General features: G+C 40.1%; 1 protein-coding gene and 1 pseudogene across 4 annotated transcripts in view; both read left to right on the top strand.

Moving 5' to 3' along the window:
* GXYLT2 (glucoside xylosyltransferase 2) overlaps nucleotides 1–18,325 on the top strand; it is an 87,428-nt gene that overhangs the window by 36,631 nt on the left and 32,472 nt on the right. The gene's annotated exons all lie outside the window — the stretch shown is intronic.
* LOC100439216 (ferritin heavy chain-like) lies at nucleotides 3,707–4,581 on the top strand (annotated as a pseudogene).

The raw sequence follows: 18,325 nt of genomic DNA, 5'->3' as shown, positions 1-18,325 counted from the left end.
CTGCCCAAGCTCACTTGCTCATTACATCATCTATTTTTCTTTTTCTTTTTTTTTTTGAGACAGAGTCTCACTCTGTCGCCCAGGCTGGAGTGCAGTGGCACAATCTCAGCTCACTGCAACCTCCGCCTCCTGGGTTCAAGCAGTTCTCCTGCCTCAATCCCCCAAGTAGCTGGGATTTCAGCACATACCACCATGCCCCACTAATTTTTGTATTTTTAGTAGAGACAGAGTTTCACCATGTTGATCAGGCTGATCTTGAACTCCTGACCTCAGGTGATCCGCCCGCCTCGGCCTCCCAAAGTGCTGAGATTACAGGCATGAGCCACTGCGCCTGGCCACGTCATCTATTCTTCACATGTCACAGACCTTTATACATAATCTCATAAAAACTGGGGTAGGAAAAGACTCCCTCCAATTGACACAAAAATCTCTAGGTTGGTGATATAAAAACTGATTACTTTTTGAGGTGAGAGAAAATGTTAGGTTTCTGTTTCTTGTCTCCATTTTTGCAAAAAATAAGTATTAGAAAACCAAAGGTAATGTTGGGAAATGGTCTTCGCATTCTATCCAAAATATTAGCTACCCAGTGAAACAACATCTGAATTTTTGTTGACCTTGAATTGTGACTTTATTACCATTATTTAAAAAAAAAAAAATTCATCACCTAATGGCCTTAATTCTTTCCCAGCTAAGTAAGTGCTTGGTTTTGAATGACAAATAGGTACTGGCATTCCTTATCTGCTTCTGATAATGGAAACGAGCCCTCTTTAAAAACAATAAAGAGAGATTGTGGTTGACAGGACATTTACCTTTTCCTAGTTGTATATCACAACAGCAGATTATGAACATGGCATTTTTGGGCATCAGTGAGATGTATTGATCTTGAGGGTAATTTTAAATAAAATCTAGGTTGTGTTTTCCTTGGAATTCATCTCTATAAAACCATATCAGGTGTGCTGCCTCAGGAGCACAGAGAAAATGGAGATCCTAAAGTGCAAACATTCTATCAGGTAGTCAGTTGACTGAGGACCATGGTCCCACCCATTTTCCAAGAGGCTGTCATCTACCCAAAACTGTGGAAGAGACCCTTTCTCAACTAAGATTTTACTATCTGAATAATATCAGAGCATAAGTCTTTGCAACTCAAGCCAATTAGATTTTCAAGTGCAGTTAGTGTGATTCAGATCCCACCAACTCAAAATTTATGAACTCCTACAAATCAGTGGACATTTACTCCTCTACTTTGGTGAATAATGGTCCTATGACATGGGACCATTATGAATGCAAACTAAACTGCAGATGGCTTGATTAAGCGTTCTAAAATGCATATTTCTTTCAGGTAATTCAGAAGCTTAAAATATTTAAAACAATAATACCAATTACAAATAAATCAAATGTGTTCATTAAAATTGATTCTGGAATACTTTTCTCTTATTTTCTTAGTAAAGGCCAGAAATCCTTTACATCTGTAAGAGTAATTGAGTTGTATGAATTCACATCACCTTTCCCCCAATTAACTGGAAGTAGTGAGATTTTATAATAGATCTGTACATTTTGCTACATGCTGTGCCTGTTTAATTATGAAGACTTCTCTCCTCAATAACTGTGGTCTTCTGGGAATCCTAGAGATAGGTAAAACATGACAGACATCACTGGATTGCGGAACCTTTAGAGACATTATTAGTAAGTGGTACCCAATATGGTAATTTGAGGTAGGGTAAGGTTCTATCCAGGGAGAAATGTTTTGTTTTTGTTTTTACCAAGTTTTAATAAGCTCCAAGGTTATAATAATGTCTGATGTGTTTTTTGCTCCCAACATTCACCATAGATAGCCATATTTAAGGAAGGAGTTAGAGAGGGTCTCACTGTGTTGCCCAGGCTAGAGTGCAGTGGTGCAATCATGGATCACTGCAGCGTCAACCTCCTGGGCTCAAGTGATCCTCCCACCTAAGCCTCCTGAGTAGCTGGGACCACAGGTACACACCACCATGCCCAGCTAATTTTTAAAATTTTTGTAGAGACAAGAGTCTCACCATGTTGCCCAGGCTGGTCTCAAACTCCTGGGTTCAAGTGATCCTCCTTCCTAGGCCTCCTAAAGTGCTGGGATTACAGGTGTGAGCCACCACACCTGGCCAAATTAGTTATAGCTTTAACCTGAAAATGTATTCTGAAAGTTTTCTGACTCCATATTTCCAAGAAACTTGTCCCACTCCTTAATATTTCAAAGGACTACCATGCCAAATAAAGATAAATCTTAGATTACCTAGCTTTTAGATATTGTAGTGAAAGCAACAACGTATAATCTTCTCTTTTCCACTTACGGCTTGTTAAAGAGACCCGTAACTGGTTCTAATGTTTTGAAATCTGCATGCTTACCAATGATGTCTTCATGAGTTAGCTGTAGGCTAATGGAAAAGGGAAGCTTATCATACTTTTTAGAACTTTTTATAATTAAGGTCAGAACTCTATATTATTATTAATATTACACCTCAGTATTTGCAGTTAACATTGAGACATCCTTGCAACAAACCGTTTGGATATTAACAAATATTGACACACATATAGGAATATATTAAAAATCCTTATTAAGGGGAACATCAATTAGAATCACCATAAATGATTTTTATACATTTCATCAAGCAGCAAGAGGCCATAAATTATTTGGATGAGATAGCTACCTAAATGATTACATGAAATGACCCTAGATACCAATTTTGTTGAACAAGCTTTCCACAGTACTTATCATTTACTCATACACTATTAAAAGTTTGACATTCAGGATATTAGCTACAACTCTTAGTTATATGTGAGAGAAACTCAACTCCAACTAGCAAAGAAGGAAATTAATTTGTTGGCTTATCTAACTGCAAAGTCCACACTGTAGGGCTGATTCCAAGCACAGCTAGATCCAGAGGCTCACATAATGTCATCAGGACTCTGTCTCTCTCTTTCAGTCCCTTGCAAGGCTACTCCATAAGCCTGATGATTGCTCGAAGCAGCCTGAAATCCAAATTCTAGCAGCTTAGCAACTACGGCAGAAAAAGAGCATGGCAAGGTAGCAACTTCCAAAATGGTGGCATTAGGAGCCCTGTGGAATTGCTCCCCAGTGAAACAAGCATAACTTGTGAAAATTATTTTTAAAATAACTATCTAAATACTTCAGAAATTGTCCTAAGAACTTAGGCAAATGAAGGAACATTTATTCAAGAACATCTACTAAAACTTGGTAAGAAGAGTGAGAATCTGTGACATTTGAACCACAACCTCCCTCCTTCCCCCTTCCAGTCCAGTGTGATAAAAATGCACCTTCAGGTAGTCCATTCAAGAACACAGGTATTCCTCTCTCTCCAGCTCCCAGTTGAGGAACATGGTATCTCCTTGGGAGGCGCAAGCCATCAGCATTTCTCATTGCTACTAGCTAGCTATGTGTTGCAGAGCCTAAATTCCATGGAGGTGTGGCCTGGAAGCCAGGGTGTTTCTTAATTAAGAGGAGGCTTGCAGCTTCATGAGAACAGCAAGCTAAACCACAGGCCAGTTAGTTTACAAGGGAGAGCCAGAGGACAATGCAGGTAAAAAGTGGCCTCCTGGTGTCATAACAGACATCACAGACTGGCCTCAAAAATTCAAATGGTCCTTAATTTAATTGGATCAGACTGTGGGGGCAGTTTGTGCTCCACTGAGGAAATAACTCTTAAAAAAAAATAAATAAATAAATGAAAAAAATAAATCAAAATGCTCTATTAGAAAATATTCACTTTGCCAGACGTTCTTCGCCGAGAGTCGTCGGGGTTGCCTGCTTCAACAGTGCTTGGACGGAACCCGGCGTTCGTCCCCCATCCCGGCCGGCCGCCCATAGCCAGTCCTCCGTCACCTCTTCACCGCGCCCCCGGTACCGCCCCAAGGCCCGCCGCCGCTCCAGCGCCGCGCAGCCACCGCCGCCTCTCCTTAGCCGCAGCCATGACGACCGCGTCCACCTCGCAGGTGCGCCAGAACTACCACCAGGACTCAGAGGCCGCCATCAACCGCCAGATCAACCTGGAGCTCTACGCCTCCTACGTTTACCTGTCCATGTCTTACTACTTTGACCGCGATGATGTGGCTTTGAAGAACTTTGCCAAATACTTTCTTCACCAATCTGATGAGGAGAGGGAACATGCCGAGAAACTGATGAAGCTGCAGAACCAACGAGGTGGCCGAATCTTCCTTCAGGATATCAAGAAACCAGACTGTGACGACTGGGAGAGCGGGCTGAATGCGATGGAGTGTGCATTACATTTGGGGAAAAAAAAAATGTGAGTCAGTCACTACTGGAACTGCACAAACTGGCCACTGACAAAAATGACCCCTATTTGTGTAACTTCATTGAGACACATTACCTGAATGAGCAGGTGAAAGCCATCAAAGAATTGGGTGGCCACGTGACCAACTTGTGCAAGATGGGAGCACCAGAATCTGGCTCGGCAGAATATCTCTTTGACAAGCACACCCTGGGAGACGGTGATAAGGAAAGTTACGCCTCAGGCTAATTTCCCCATAGCCATGGGGTGACTTCCCTGGTCACCAAGGCAGTGCATGCATGTTGGGGTTTCCTTTACTTTTTCTATAAGTCGTACCAAAACATCCACTTAAGTTCTTTGATTTGTCCCATTCCTTCAAATAAAGAAATTTGGTACCCCCTCAAAAAAAAAGAAAAAAGAAAATATTCACTTAATGCAAAATAAAGCAGAAAAGAAAAAATAGAGGAACAACAAAAATATGAGACATACAGAAAACAAAAAGCAAAATGGCAGACATAAATTCTACTATATAAATAATAGCATTGAATGTGAATGGATTCAACAAGCAAATAAAAACGCAGAGTTGCAGGCCAGGTGCAGTGGCTCATGCCTGTAATCCCAGCACTTTGGGAGGCCGAGGCAGGCGGATCACCTGAGGTCAGAAGTTCAAGACCAGCCTGGCCAACATGGTGAAATGCCATCTCTACTAAAAATACAAAATTAGCTGGGCGTGGTGGCGTGCACCTGTAATCCCAGCTACTTGAGAGGCTGAGCCAGGAGAATCACTTGAACCCGGGAAGCAGAGGGTGCAGTGAGTTGAGATTGCGTCATTGCACTCTAGCTTGGGCAAAAAGGGCAAAACTGCATCTCAAAAAAAAAAACAAAACAAAAAACAGAGTTGCAGTTATAGTTGATAAAGAATACAGTCGAACTGTGTGCTCTCTATAGGAGATGGTTCATGCCTGTAATTCTAGCTGAGGTGGGCAGATCACTTGAGCTCAGGAGTTCAAGACCAGCCTGGCCAACATGGTGAAACCTCATCTCTCCTAAAAATACAAAAATTAGCTGGGCGTGGTGGCATGTGCCTATAGTCCCAGCTACTCAGGAGACTGAGGCAGGAGAATTGCTTGAGCCAGGGAGGTGGAGATTGCAATGAGCCAAGATCATGCCACTGCACTCCAGCCTGGGTAACAGGAGTGAAACCCAGTCTCAAAAAAAAAAGATATAAATAAGCAATTCACCAACAGTAGTAGGAGATATAAGTGCCCCTCTTTTCTTTTTCTTTTTTTTTCTTTTCTTTTTTTTTTTTGACACAGGGTTTCACTCTGTCACCCAGGCTAGAGTACAGTGGTATGATCATGGCTCACTGCAGCTTTGACCTCCCAGGCTCAGGTGATCCTCCCACCTCAGCCTCTCAAGTAGCTGGGACTACAGGTGTGCACCAACAAACCCAACTAATTTTCATACTTTTTTTAGAGATGGGGTTTCACCCTGTTGCCCAGGCTGGTCTCAAACCCCTGGGCTCAAGTGATCCACCTGCCTCAGCCTCCCAAAGTGCTAGGATTACAGGCATGAGCCACTGCACCCAGCTGCCTTACTTTCAATAATGGATTGAACAACTAGGCTGAATGTCAACATGGAAATAGAAGAACAACACTATAAACCAGCTGAACCAACAGACTTCTTTAGGACCCTCCACCCAACACCAGTAGAATACGTTCTTGTGAGTGCACATGAAACTTTCTCCAGAATGGACCATATGTTGTACCATAAAAGAAGCTGTAAAAAACTTAAAGGATTGAAGTCATACAAAGTATGTTCTCTGACCACAGTGGAATGGAATTAGAAGTCAGTAACAGAAAGAAATTTGGGAAGTTAACAAAAATGTAGAAATTAAGTAACATACTTCTTTATTTTTTATTTTTTTATTTTTTTTTATTTTTGAGACGGAGTCTTGCACTGTCCCCAGGCTGGAGTGCAGTGGCGCAATCTCAGCTAACTGCAAGCTTCACCTCCCGGGTTCACCCCATTCTCCTGCCTCAGCCTCGAGAGTAGCTGGGACTACAGGTGTCCGCCACCACGCATGGCTAATTTTTTGTATTTTTAGTAGAGACAGGGTTTCACCATGTTAGCCAGGATGGTCTCGATCTCCTGACCTCGTGATCCGCCCACCTCAGCCTCCCAAAGTGCTGGGATTACGGCGTGAGCCACCACGCCCAGCCTAAGTAACATACTTCTAAATAGCCAATGGCTTTATGAAGAAACTACAAGGGAAACTACAATGAAAATGAAGATACAACATACCAGTACTTATGGCAGACACCTAACACAGGGTTTAGAGGGAAATTTATAAACTTCAGCAGTACAAATGAGGAAAGGCCTCAAGTCAATAGCCTAACCTTCCACTTTACAGCACCTCAGAAGAACAAACTAAATCCAAGCAAGCAGAAGGATGGAAATAATAAAGATTCGACTGAAAATTAATGATACAGAGAAGAGAAAAAACAGTAGAGGAGTAACACCAAAACTAAAAATTGGTACTTTGAAAAGATCAACAAAATTGACAAACCTTTAGGTAGACTGAGCTAGAAAACAAAGGAAGACTCAAACTACTAAAATCAGGAAGGAAAGAGGGAACATAACTACCAACATTACCAAAATAAGAGGATTATAAAGCAATACTATGAATAATTGTATGTCAATAAATTAGGTAATTTAGGTGAAATGGACAAATTTGAATTCTGTGGATTGTCTTTTAACTTCTTTTTTTTTTGAGATAGAGTTTTCTGGAGTGCAATGGCACGATCTTGGCTCACAGCAACCTCTGCTTTCTGGGTTCAAGCAGTTCTCTTGCCTCAGCCTCCCCAGTAGCTGTGATTACAGGTGCCCACCACCACACCCAGCTAATTTTTTGTGTGTATTTTTAGTAGAGATGGGGTTTCACCATGTTGGCCAGGCTGGTCTCAAACTCCTAACTTCAGTTGATCCACCTGCCTCAGCCTCCCAAAGTGCTGAGATTACAGGCATGAGCCACTGCACGCGGCCCACTTTAATAGTGTCATTGGCAACACGAAAGTATTTAATTTTGTTTAATTCAAAGTTATCTATTTCCATTTTTGTTGTGCTTTTGGTGTCATATCTAAGAAACCATTGTCTAATCCAAAGTCGTGCTTATTTCTGAACCAATCATTATGTCCACGAAGACAGGATACTCAGATTGGCTTGACTTGAGTCACATTCTCTTCCATGGACCACAGGGGCCAACAGCATTTAAGCCACATGGATTGGGTTTTACCAAGGAGAGTGGATCTTGTCAGGAGATGGAAGAAGATATGAAGGGGAGGGCAAATAATAAACATCTGTTTGACTTAACAATGAATAGTTATATAACATTTCTTCTCAGGCCTTCAGAGAGGTCCAGTTACTTTGTTAAGGTGAGGAATATGAGATAATATACAAAGTGTGGCCTTTAGAAAATGTAATAGCCACAGTATTAGGAAGCATTTAATGGAGACAAATTAATTTGAGATATTATTATATAGAGAGAGTATGGTATAGTTGTTAAGACCCCAGGCTCTGGAAGCAGCCCAAATACATTTAAATCTTGTTTCTACCACTTAACCACTTTGTAACCAGAAGAAATAATTTCAACTTTCCTTGCCTCCATTTACTCATCTGTAAAAAGAGAATAATAATATTGCTTATCTCATAGTGTTGTGAAAATTCAAATTAGTTAATACATTTAACACCCTTGGAAACAATGCCTGGCACATAGTAAGTGTTAGATGCTATTTTTATTATTATACCTATTTTTTTAGGACTGATATGTGGCGTGAAACTACTGAGATAGTTAATTCTCTTTCCAAAAAGGACTTTATCTTGATTAATAGCAACATCATTTTTTTTGGCCCAGTTGGCCAAGCCGTAACTAACCAAGAACAATCATAAACATGTCCTAGCAGGTAACACTCCTATTATAACATCAGTCACATTGTAGGGAATTGTATTTTTGACTCCAGCATAATTAGCATCATAGTATTAGATGCTAATAGTTGCAATAGTTGCTAGTAAATGCTAATAGATGCCATAATTCTACAACTGAAGAGTCGTTATATTTCTTAAGAAGCCTAGTATAAGAATCATAATAATATATGTTGATTACTTACTGTAACATAGTTCTTTGGTTGAAAGTGATCATATATGATGTTGGCTATAGTAAGTACAAATATTAAGAAAAAAGAAAAATGAATGAACGTGATCATAATTGATTCAGGCTGAGTTAATCAGAAGAGAATTTGATTGAAAGGATGTTGGGGCTAGGCACAGTGGCTCGTACTTGTAACCCCAACACTTTAGAACGCCAAGATGGGAAGATGACTTGAGCCCAGGAGTTCAAGACCAGCCTGAGCAACAAAGTGACACCCTGTCTCTACAAAGAATTAACCGGGTGTGGTGGCACAGGTCTGTAGTCCCAGCAGCTTGGGGGGCTGAGCTTGAAGGATCACTTGAGCCCCAGGAGATCGAGGCTGCAGTTGAGCTGTGATGGCCCCACTGCACTCCAACTCAGGCAACAGAGTGAGATCCTGTCTCAAAAATTAAGAATAATAATAATAAAGAAAGGAAAGGATGTTGGGAGTTCTCAGAATGAAAGAGGAGCTTAGCCAGCTGGGCTTGTGTTTGATTAAAGATGGCAAGGAAATTATTTGTATTTGTGTTCATTCTTTCCTAAAACTATACAAAAATTGATAGTTAATTTTAGTTTTATTTTATTTGCTTTTTTTTTGAGACATGGTCTTGGTCTGTCACCCAGGCTAGAGTATAGTGGTGTGATCACGGCTTACTGAAGCCTCAGCCTCCTCCTGGGTTCAAGTGATCCTTCCATCTCAGCCTCCTGAGTAGCTGGGACTGCAGGTGTGCACCACCATGCCAGGCTAATTTTTGTATTTTTTTGTAGAGACGGGTCTTGCTGTATTGCCCTGGCTGGTCTTAAACTCCTGGGCTCAAGCAGTCTGCCCGCCTCAGTCTCCCAAAGTGCTGGGATTATAGGCATGAGCCACCGTGCCTAGCTGATAATTAATTTTTTTAAATAGCATAAATATATTCTAGGACAACCAGAATAGTATTTACCAACCTTAACTTGAGACAGCTAAATCTTTAACCAGCAATGGGGAAAACGCAGAAGCAAATGATATATATGGCAAAAAGATCCCCAAAGCCAATGAATTAGTGGCATCAGCTATGTCTGGAGATGGCAATGAAGATGAACCTAAAATCAGGAGGTGTAGTTACATTTATGTTTGAAAAGCAGTTATGCCTTCAGATTGCCTGTTTCATACTGTTTAACTTGGAATTTGATTCTCCCTTGGGCAAAATATTGGAAGTTTAGTTTCTAAAGAAAGTAAAACAGGGGGTCTCTGGACTAGGAGAATCCAGGCACAGTTAAGGATATTATGTTGAAAACATGAGATTCAGTAAAAAACTTACACATGAATGTTAAGACCCCAGGCCTATTTCTACCATGTAGAGCCCAGAACCTTGCAAAGAAAATTACAGAGATTTGGAAGCATATCTATGGAGATTTAAGAACATTGACATGGGAGGATTCCCCATTAGAGTGGCCACCAGATCTTCCTCCAATGATGTGCATAGCTGACAGGCTTACTCCACCTACTTCCAAATAGCTGGAATATGAATAGAGATCCAGTGATTGCTAGACATTTGAAGAAACCCTCTAATAGGAAAGACAGGGTTCAAAACAAACAAAGGGAGCTTATCAACCTACAGAAAATCATATATGGAAGAGGAATAAAACTTCTAAAGAAATTATTATTAGGATCCTAGAGGAATAAAATAAGACACAATATGTATTAAAGAAGCATGGGATTCTATGTCAAAAATGAAATATTTAGAGGATTAAAAAAACCTCTTGTACATTAAAAGTACAGCAGAAAGAAATAGAACTCAACAGAAGAATTGGGAAAATTGAGGAACTCTTTCTGAAAGTACAGCAAAAACCAAAAACTAAATAGAAGGAGAATAGCAATAAAATGATCAGAAACTCAGAGGACTGGTCCAACATCTGAACAATAGGAGCTCCGGAAAGAAAAATCAGAGAACCCACAGGATAGGGAATCAACAGTGAAATTAATTCAAGAAAATTTCCCAGAACAAGCAGACATAAATTCCCAGATTGAGAGAATCCATCAGAAGACATCACATATGATGGAAGAAACCATACCATATCAGGCATATTGACTGACTTTCAGAACAACAGGTGAAATAGAAGATAATATTAGCTATCAGAAAGGGAAGAAAAAGTCACATTCCCCAAATCAGAAATCAAAAGGGCTTCAAACTCTTCAACAGTAGTGGGCAAAGTGCCAAAATATTGGAGCAATACCTTTAAAATTCACAGGCAACATTATTTTCAATCTAGAATTCTATACCCAGCCAAACTACGAATTAAGTGTCTAGGTCGCAAGACATTTTCAGATGTGCACCACTTCAAAATATTTACCTCCCGTGAGTCTTCTGTAATTCCTCCTGTGAGTCTAATGTACTCCACTGAAATGGAGTACATTAAGAAAGATGAAGATGTGAGATCCTAGAAGCAGGGAATACTACTCAAAGGGGGCGTGAAAGGAGTATCAGGGGAAAGGAGATGATAGCTGCACAGCATCCTGGTTGGAGAAAATCAGGAAGCCGACTGGGCGCGGTGTCTCATGCCTGTAATCCCAGCACTTTGGGAGGCCAAAGTGGGTGGATCACGAGGTCAGGAGATCAAGACCATCCTGGCTAACACAGTGAAACTCCATCTCTTCTAAAAATACAAAAAATTAGCTGGGTGTGGTGGCACGTGCCTGTAGCCCCAGCTATTTCCGAGGCTGAGGCAGGAGAATTGCTTGAACACGGGAGGCGGAGGTTGCAGTGAGCCAAGATCGCGCCATTGCACTCCAGCCTGGGTGACAGAGCAAGACTTCGTCTCAAAAAAAATAAATAAAAAATAAAAAAGAAGAGAAAATCAGGAAGTCATGGAAGAAACTTTAATAAACATGTAGAAAACTGGCCAGAACAGTGGCTCATGCCTATAATCCCAGCACTTTGGGAGGCCGAGGCAGATGAATCACTTGAGACTAGCCTGACCAACATGGTGAAACTCTGTCTCTACTAAAAATACAAAAATTAGCCAAGTGTGATAGACTATGCCTGTAGTCCCAGCTACTCGGGAGGCTGAGGCAGGAGAATCACCTGAACCCAGGAGGCAGAAGATGTAGTGAGCTGAGATCGCATCATTGCACTCCAGTCTGGGTGACAGAGTGAGACTCCATCTCAAAAAAAAAAAAGCAAAAAAAAAACAAAAAAAAACCCCGAAACGAATTAACAACAGCAAAAAGAGTCATTAATTCCAGGAAAAACACTTGTACAGAGAGGGAAAGTATTGCTACTCATTTTGTGGCTTCACTGGAAATAATGTTTTCATGGCCATCATAATACTGTATATTGATCTAAATGATATTTTGATATAATTGTATTGGGGGATGGGAAGGTATATGTGTGGGGTTGGGAATTTGTGTGAAAGAGAGCTAAAACCTATTCTTCCAGGGTAGGAAGTTAATAGATAAGGTATATTATTTAGACACACAGAGGTATATACCTACAGAATCAATTTAAATAATTGGAATTGGTGGTTTTCTCTGGAAAGAAAATAGTAGAGAATTTGGTGGAGGACATAGAGGAAGGACCATTTTTACTTCTTTGTCCATATGTCTGCCTACCTGTCTGTGTATATTATTTACTAAGTTTTAGTTAACTATTTGACTATTCCGAGTTTCCCCTAATTGTGAGGAATAACCCACCAGTGACTCTTGAAACAAGTTTAGTGGATTATTATCAGCTTTTTAAAAAAAAAGTGAAATAGAATAGAATAAATATGCATTGCATTTAGTAAAAACAAGTATTTTTCTTGACATTTCTGTCTTACATATTTATGTATGCATAAACTAGAATTGTGATGAAAATGCATTTTTTACTATGAGGTACAGTTGAAAATAGTTTAAGAAATGCTGCTTTAAAATATGTCTTCAGGACATAACACTGAAAAAAGAGGAATGAATGGTAGGTGGCCAATGACCACCCAATGCCTACTGCACTTAACCCAGGCTGCGATCTTTAGGTTTATGATTTCATTAACTTTTCCCCAACTCTTTGAGGAATATGCTCATTTGCATCCTCTTTACAAATGAGGAAACTGAAATTGAGGAAAACTAAATCCTTTTCCTGGGGTAAATCTTGGAGTCTGGATTGAAGCCCAAGATTCTCCTAAAGAATAGTCATTCTGCCCTACTTCTTAGAATATTAGTGACGGCGTTTTCTCCTCTACTTGTAGAAGACATTCCTAAAGTGTTCCCAAAATACCTCCTTAGGAAAATTCACCTGAACCTTCCACTCTTTAACTGTTAAATGGGTAAAGAAAAAAGAAGTAGAATATATGTCTTTGCTCAGACTCGCCAGTTTAGTGAGGTGTTTGTATTTATAATTGCTCCTCATCCCTGCTTTAGTTTTCCATATCCTACCATCTTCAAAGTTGGAATACTACACACTTTACTCATTTATTTTTTGGCTTTTCTCAGGAGCATGTAAGCCCTCTCAGGGCAAGGATCTTTAATCTTGGCCAGGCACGGTGGCTCATGCCTACAATCCCAGCATTTTGGGAGGCAGAGGTGGGAGGATGCTTGAGGCCAGTAGTTCAAGACTGGCCTGGGCAACACAGTGAGATCTTCTCTACAAAAATTCAATTTAAAAAAAAGAAAAAAATGTAAAAGGTCTTTGATCTTCTGCACCTACAGAAATATCTGGTACATACTAACAGAAGGCACTCTGTAAAACTCTTTTGATGGATGAATGGGTGGAAGGAAAGATGGATGTATAGATGGATAGGGGGATGGACAGTGGATGGAAAGACAGACAAATGGATGGATGGTCTTATAAAAAGGGCTTTAACCACTGCTTCAAAAAGTGACAGAGAGGATTTAAAAATATAACTTATAAAAGTGCCGAGCCCTGAACCCACTGTCTACTCAGTAAATGATGGCTGTATTAGAGTCTCAAATGTAAGAAAAGGGAAAAGCTTCTTTGAAAATCAGTCTAATTTGAGTGAAGAGCTACAGTTCCTTGTGATCCAGTGATCCTGTTTTCAGCAACACATTCTCTGGGGAGGCACCATCTGACTAAGAAACTAGACTCTGCTTTAAATGACAGTTGCCATGGCTAACGGAATGTCTACAGCCAACAAGGAAAGATACTGTGTGCTTGCTGGCTGGGAGTGCAACACCTGATAAGAGGAGGAAGCAAGCCAAAAGCAAGCATGGAAGCAGATGGAAGATCTTAGAGAGCCATTATCTCAGAACATGCCGGAGAAACCAGATACTTTCAGTTACGCAAGGCCTGTGGAAAACGTCCTGCATGCAGTTCTAACAGTTGGCCACACAGCTGAAATGATGAAATCAAAGACCAAACACAAGTTTAATGAGCCAGAATTTTAGAAGAACCGTCTTGAACAAAGCCATCATTGCTTTGCTCAACTCAGAAGCAATCAGAATCTTGTTTGCAAAGACTAAACCGATCAGAAGAGTCTAGTTCATTGATTGGCGCTGCCTGAATGCAGCCATGATATTGGTACACCCTGCTCTTTGTTAGAACGTTACAAAAATGAATATGTAAGTTCTATGTAATTCCACAAGGGGGCACAATAGAAACAAAAATAAAAATTGATAGGCTTTAATTTTCTCCTGTGCCAACCCAGTTTAAGGTAATAATTTAACAAAAAGAACAATCTTAAAATCTCAGATTAAAACAGTGTGGAACACTACTTAAGAATGCATATTTATTTTATTACAAACTCCCAATTATATATATATTTTAAAACAGAAAAGATCATGACCAGCCTGGCCAACATGGCGAAACCCTGTCTCTACTAAAAATACAAAAATTAGCCGGGCGTGATGGCATCCAGCTACCTGGGAGGCTGAGGCAGGAGAATTATTTGAACCCAGGAGGCAGAGGTTGCAGTGAGCCGAGATCACACCACTGCACTCCAGCCTGGGCGACAGAGCAAGACTCTCTCAAAAACAACAACAACAACAAATCAGAAAAGAAAGCATTATATAGCAACATTATTTTCCAAGTATTCATTATTCTCTCCACTATCTTAAACTATTTCAAGAATATCAAAGAGGATACTTGAGAATATGCAGCATCAAACAGAATGTTCTTTGTTGTCTGCACACATAAAATTAAAGGGAAGTATCCCAAAGTAGACAATTAGAAAGTATGGCGTGTATAGTATGATTCTGTTGGTAATCTTTTCTTTCTTTTGTTTTTGTTTTTTTTGACATGGGTCTCAGTCTGTCACCCAGGCTGGAGTGCAGTAGTGCTGTCATGGCTCACTGCAGCCTCAGCCTCCCCAGGCTCAGGTGATTCTCTCACCTCAGCCTCCTGAGTAGCTGAGACTACAGGCATGCACCACCACACCCGGCTAATTTTTATATTTTTTGTAGAGACGAGGTTTTGCTATGTTGCCCAGGCTATTCTTGAACTCCTGGGCTCAAGCAATCCGTTCTGCCTGCCTTGGCCTCCCAGAGTGCTAGGATTATAGACTTGAGCCGCTGCACTCAGCCAGTATTTTTTAAATGCAAAGAAATGGCCAGGTGCTGTCGCTCACGCCTTTAATCCCAGCTGCTTGGGAGGCTGAGGCAGGAGGATTGCCTAAGCCCAGGAGGTGGAGGCTGCAATGAGCCATGATTGTGTCACTGTACTCCAGCCTGGGTGACAGAACAAGACCTTGTCTCAAAAAAGTAAATAAAATGAAAATGCAAAATTGTATGTGTTCATGTGTGTTTATAAACATTTACACATACAACCATTTATTCAGTAATATTTATTGAGCCTCAATTATGTGACTGGCCCTGGAGGTATGACTGTGAATAAGATATCCAAATATCCTAATCTCATGGAGCTTATATCCAAGTCAGAAAAGAATGACAAAAAAACAAGTAAATTAGTTAATTTCAGGCAGTAATAAGAATTACAGAAAAAAGAGTTTAAAGAGTGATGGATTGAGTTGAGATCTGACTTCCTGGCCATACAAAGACCCCATGGAACAGACTGGGATGAGGTTCACTGTTAATGTTGGTTAATTCTGAAAACAGAAGGGGTTGGTTATGGGGGTTTGGAGTGGTGGTGTGGTGAGGATAGGGACAGGTAAAGAGCAACTTGAACTTAATCTGTGGATTGCTGAATTGTTTGTATGTTTTTACAACACACATGCATGAGGAATTTGTGTATTGTGGAATTTAGACAACTTGTGGTTTTTTTTGTTTGTTTTTTTGTTTGTTTTTTTTTTTCTGAGACAGGGTCTCCCTCTGTCACCCAGGCTAGAGTGCAGTGGTGCAATCATGGCTCATTGCAGCCTCCACCTCCTGGGCTCAAGGGACTCTCCTGCCTCAGCCTCCGGAGTAGCTGGAATTACCCACCCAAACTACCACGCCTGGCTAATTTTTTAATTTTTTGTAGAGATTGGATCTCTGTGTTGACTAGGCCTCAAGCAATACTCCCACCTCGGTCTCCCAAAGTCCTGGGATTACAGGCATGAGCCACCGCGCTAGCCCAATTTTTAAAAATAGTAAACCAGTAAGAAAGAGAAAAAAGACAAAGAGCATCAGAGCTTTACGTAATGTATGCAAGCTATCTGTTCACATTTGCAAAGACATTCACATGCACCACAAGTACAGAGCCATGAAGGTATAGGCCTTTTTCTGACCACGTGTTCTGGGTCTGCATGTATTTACAATTAAGACAAAAAATAAAGGTGGCAATAATAATAGAGAAAAGGGTTATTATATTATCCTGTTTACTCATCTCCCTGCTACATGTGTCTCTTTTCTCCTGTGTACCACTCCTGCATTTTTGGTTTTTGAATGCTATTCTCATCAGATGGATTCTAGCCCAGAATCTTCCTAGAGTCCCTGTTGCAGAGTCAAGTCCAGGCCTCTGGGCCTGGTGTTCAGGGCCCTTTGCATTCTGAGTTTACGTACTAACTTTCAGCATTATTCCAAGTCATGAATTTCCCATTCCAGCCGCTCTGGTGTGTGTCACTCTTTCCCAGATGCTCTGCACATTACCCTCTGCCATACTGTTGCCTGGAGACAATAACCTGGTCATTCTACTCCCCTACCTCCAGCCTCACTTATTAAAGTCACACCTAGTTCTTCAAAACTTAGCCCAACACCCTAGTAATCTAAGCTCAGAATTCTCTTTGCCTTTAACAAATTATTTCTCACAGGCAGACACACACACACACACACACGCCCGCACAGTCCTGAGATCAGTGTCAATGTGGACTCATGTTTTTTTAAATAAATATATAGGTACAGATAAGTAAAGAAGTAATTATGGATACTCAACACCTGTGAAAAAAGGAAAAGATAAAAGTAAGAAATAGAAGTAATTATGGATATGTATGTATACGTGGGTTTGTATACATACATGTATTTCCTAGCTGTGTCTACTGTTAGGAGGCTAGAAGCAGTGACACCTGAGTAGCAGTGAACACACCTAGCACCTAGATATTGGTTTCTGAATTCCATCCTCCAAAGGAACCTAGGGCTCCTGGGAGAACTGTTCATTCCTGGCTGAAGGCAGGGAAAATGCAAGATGCCCCTGGAGTTAACCTTATGGTGCCAGAAAGTAAGGATGTGTTAAAAAATATTTTTTAATAATAAAAATAATTTTTAAAAGGAGGGGGTTCATATTGGAAGGAGTAGGAGCCAACCTGAAAGAGCTCCAAATGACTTGAGCTGGAGCAACTTGAGCAACAAAATAATGATACTATTTAATTATAACACTTAAAATAATTTTTCATAAGTCTAATCTAAATAAATAACTGAATTTAAAAAATAAATACATAACTGAATAAATAAATAAATAAATGGAGAAAAATCACACCTCTTCCTTATAGAAAATTCCAGTTAAGGCATGTAGAAAGAATGAGGGAAATAGAAAATCATTGTTAGAGCACCATAGTAATAATTACTGCAGGTAAGATCTACCTGTGAATGCTAAAATTAAGGAGTGAAAGTTTAACCAGAAACATGATATTTGTATGATTTTTAAAGCATCTCCTCCAAAATATTTAGTAAAGAAAAAGGGGAAATCCTTAGTTTACTGTGGAGAATATTGTCAGACTCCACCTTTGCCAAGCAATCAAGGCTGATATCACTTGGCCCGGTCAACATCCTATATGCCCAGGCGTGTTTCACCTCTGATCTTCCCAATAAAGCATAACCTCAATCTAAACATGAGAAAACATCAGACACCCAAATTGAGGGACTTTGTTCTAAATAACCGGACAGTGCTTTTCAAAGCTGTCCAGGTTATGAAAAAACAAGGAAAGGCTGAGAAATTGTTACAGATTGGAGGAGACTAAGGAGATGTGACAAATAAATTCAATGTTTGGATCTTGGAACTGAAAGAGGAGATTTGTGGAAAAACTGGTGACATCTGAATAAGTTCTTTAGTTTAGTTAATAGTATTTATACCAGGGTTAATTTCTTAGATTTGATTACTGTTCTCTTGTTAGGTAAGATGTTAACACAAGAGAAAGCTGAGTGAAGAATATATGGGAACTCTCTGAACTTTTCACACCTCTTCTGTAAATTTAAAATGATCTCACAATAAAAAATTTAAAAACACAGCCAGACGCAGTGGGTGAAAATCAGCACAGTCAAGCAGCTTTGACAACACATTTTACCCAAAGATATGTGTGTTTGTGTGTGTTTCAGAAATGATGGATGCTTCAAAAAGGAAAAGGGGCAAAAGGAGGACAGGGACCTGATATAATTACAGAAATTAAGTATTATCTTGGAATAACTTCTCAAAATGTATTTGGCTTAGGGAAGTGAAAATTTACAAAGATAAAAATGCGTGAATAAATACAATAGAGTACACATAAAGCAATCTTTATTTTAACTGAAAAAATGCAGTAATGGTAT

This window comes from Pongo abelii, chromosome 2 (genome assembly GCF_028885655.2).
Source record: "Pongo abelii isolate AG06213 chromosome 2, NHGRI_mPonAbe1-v2.0_pri, whole genome shotgun sequence".
Classification (NCBI taxonomy): domain Eukaryota; kingdom Metazoa; phylum Chordata; class Mammalia; order Primates; family Hominidae; genus Pongo; species Pongo abelii.
This window is presented reverse-complemented; position numbering and strand designations above follow the sequence as displayed.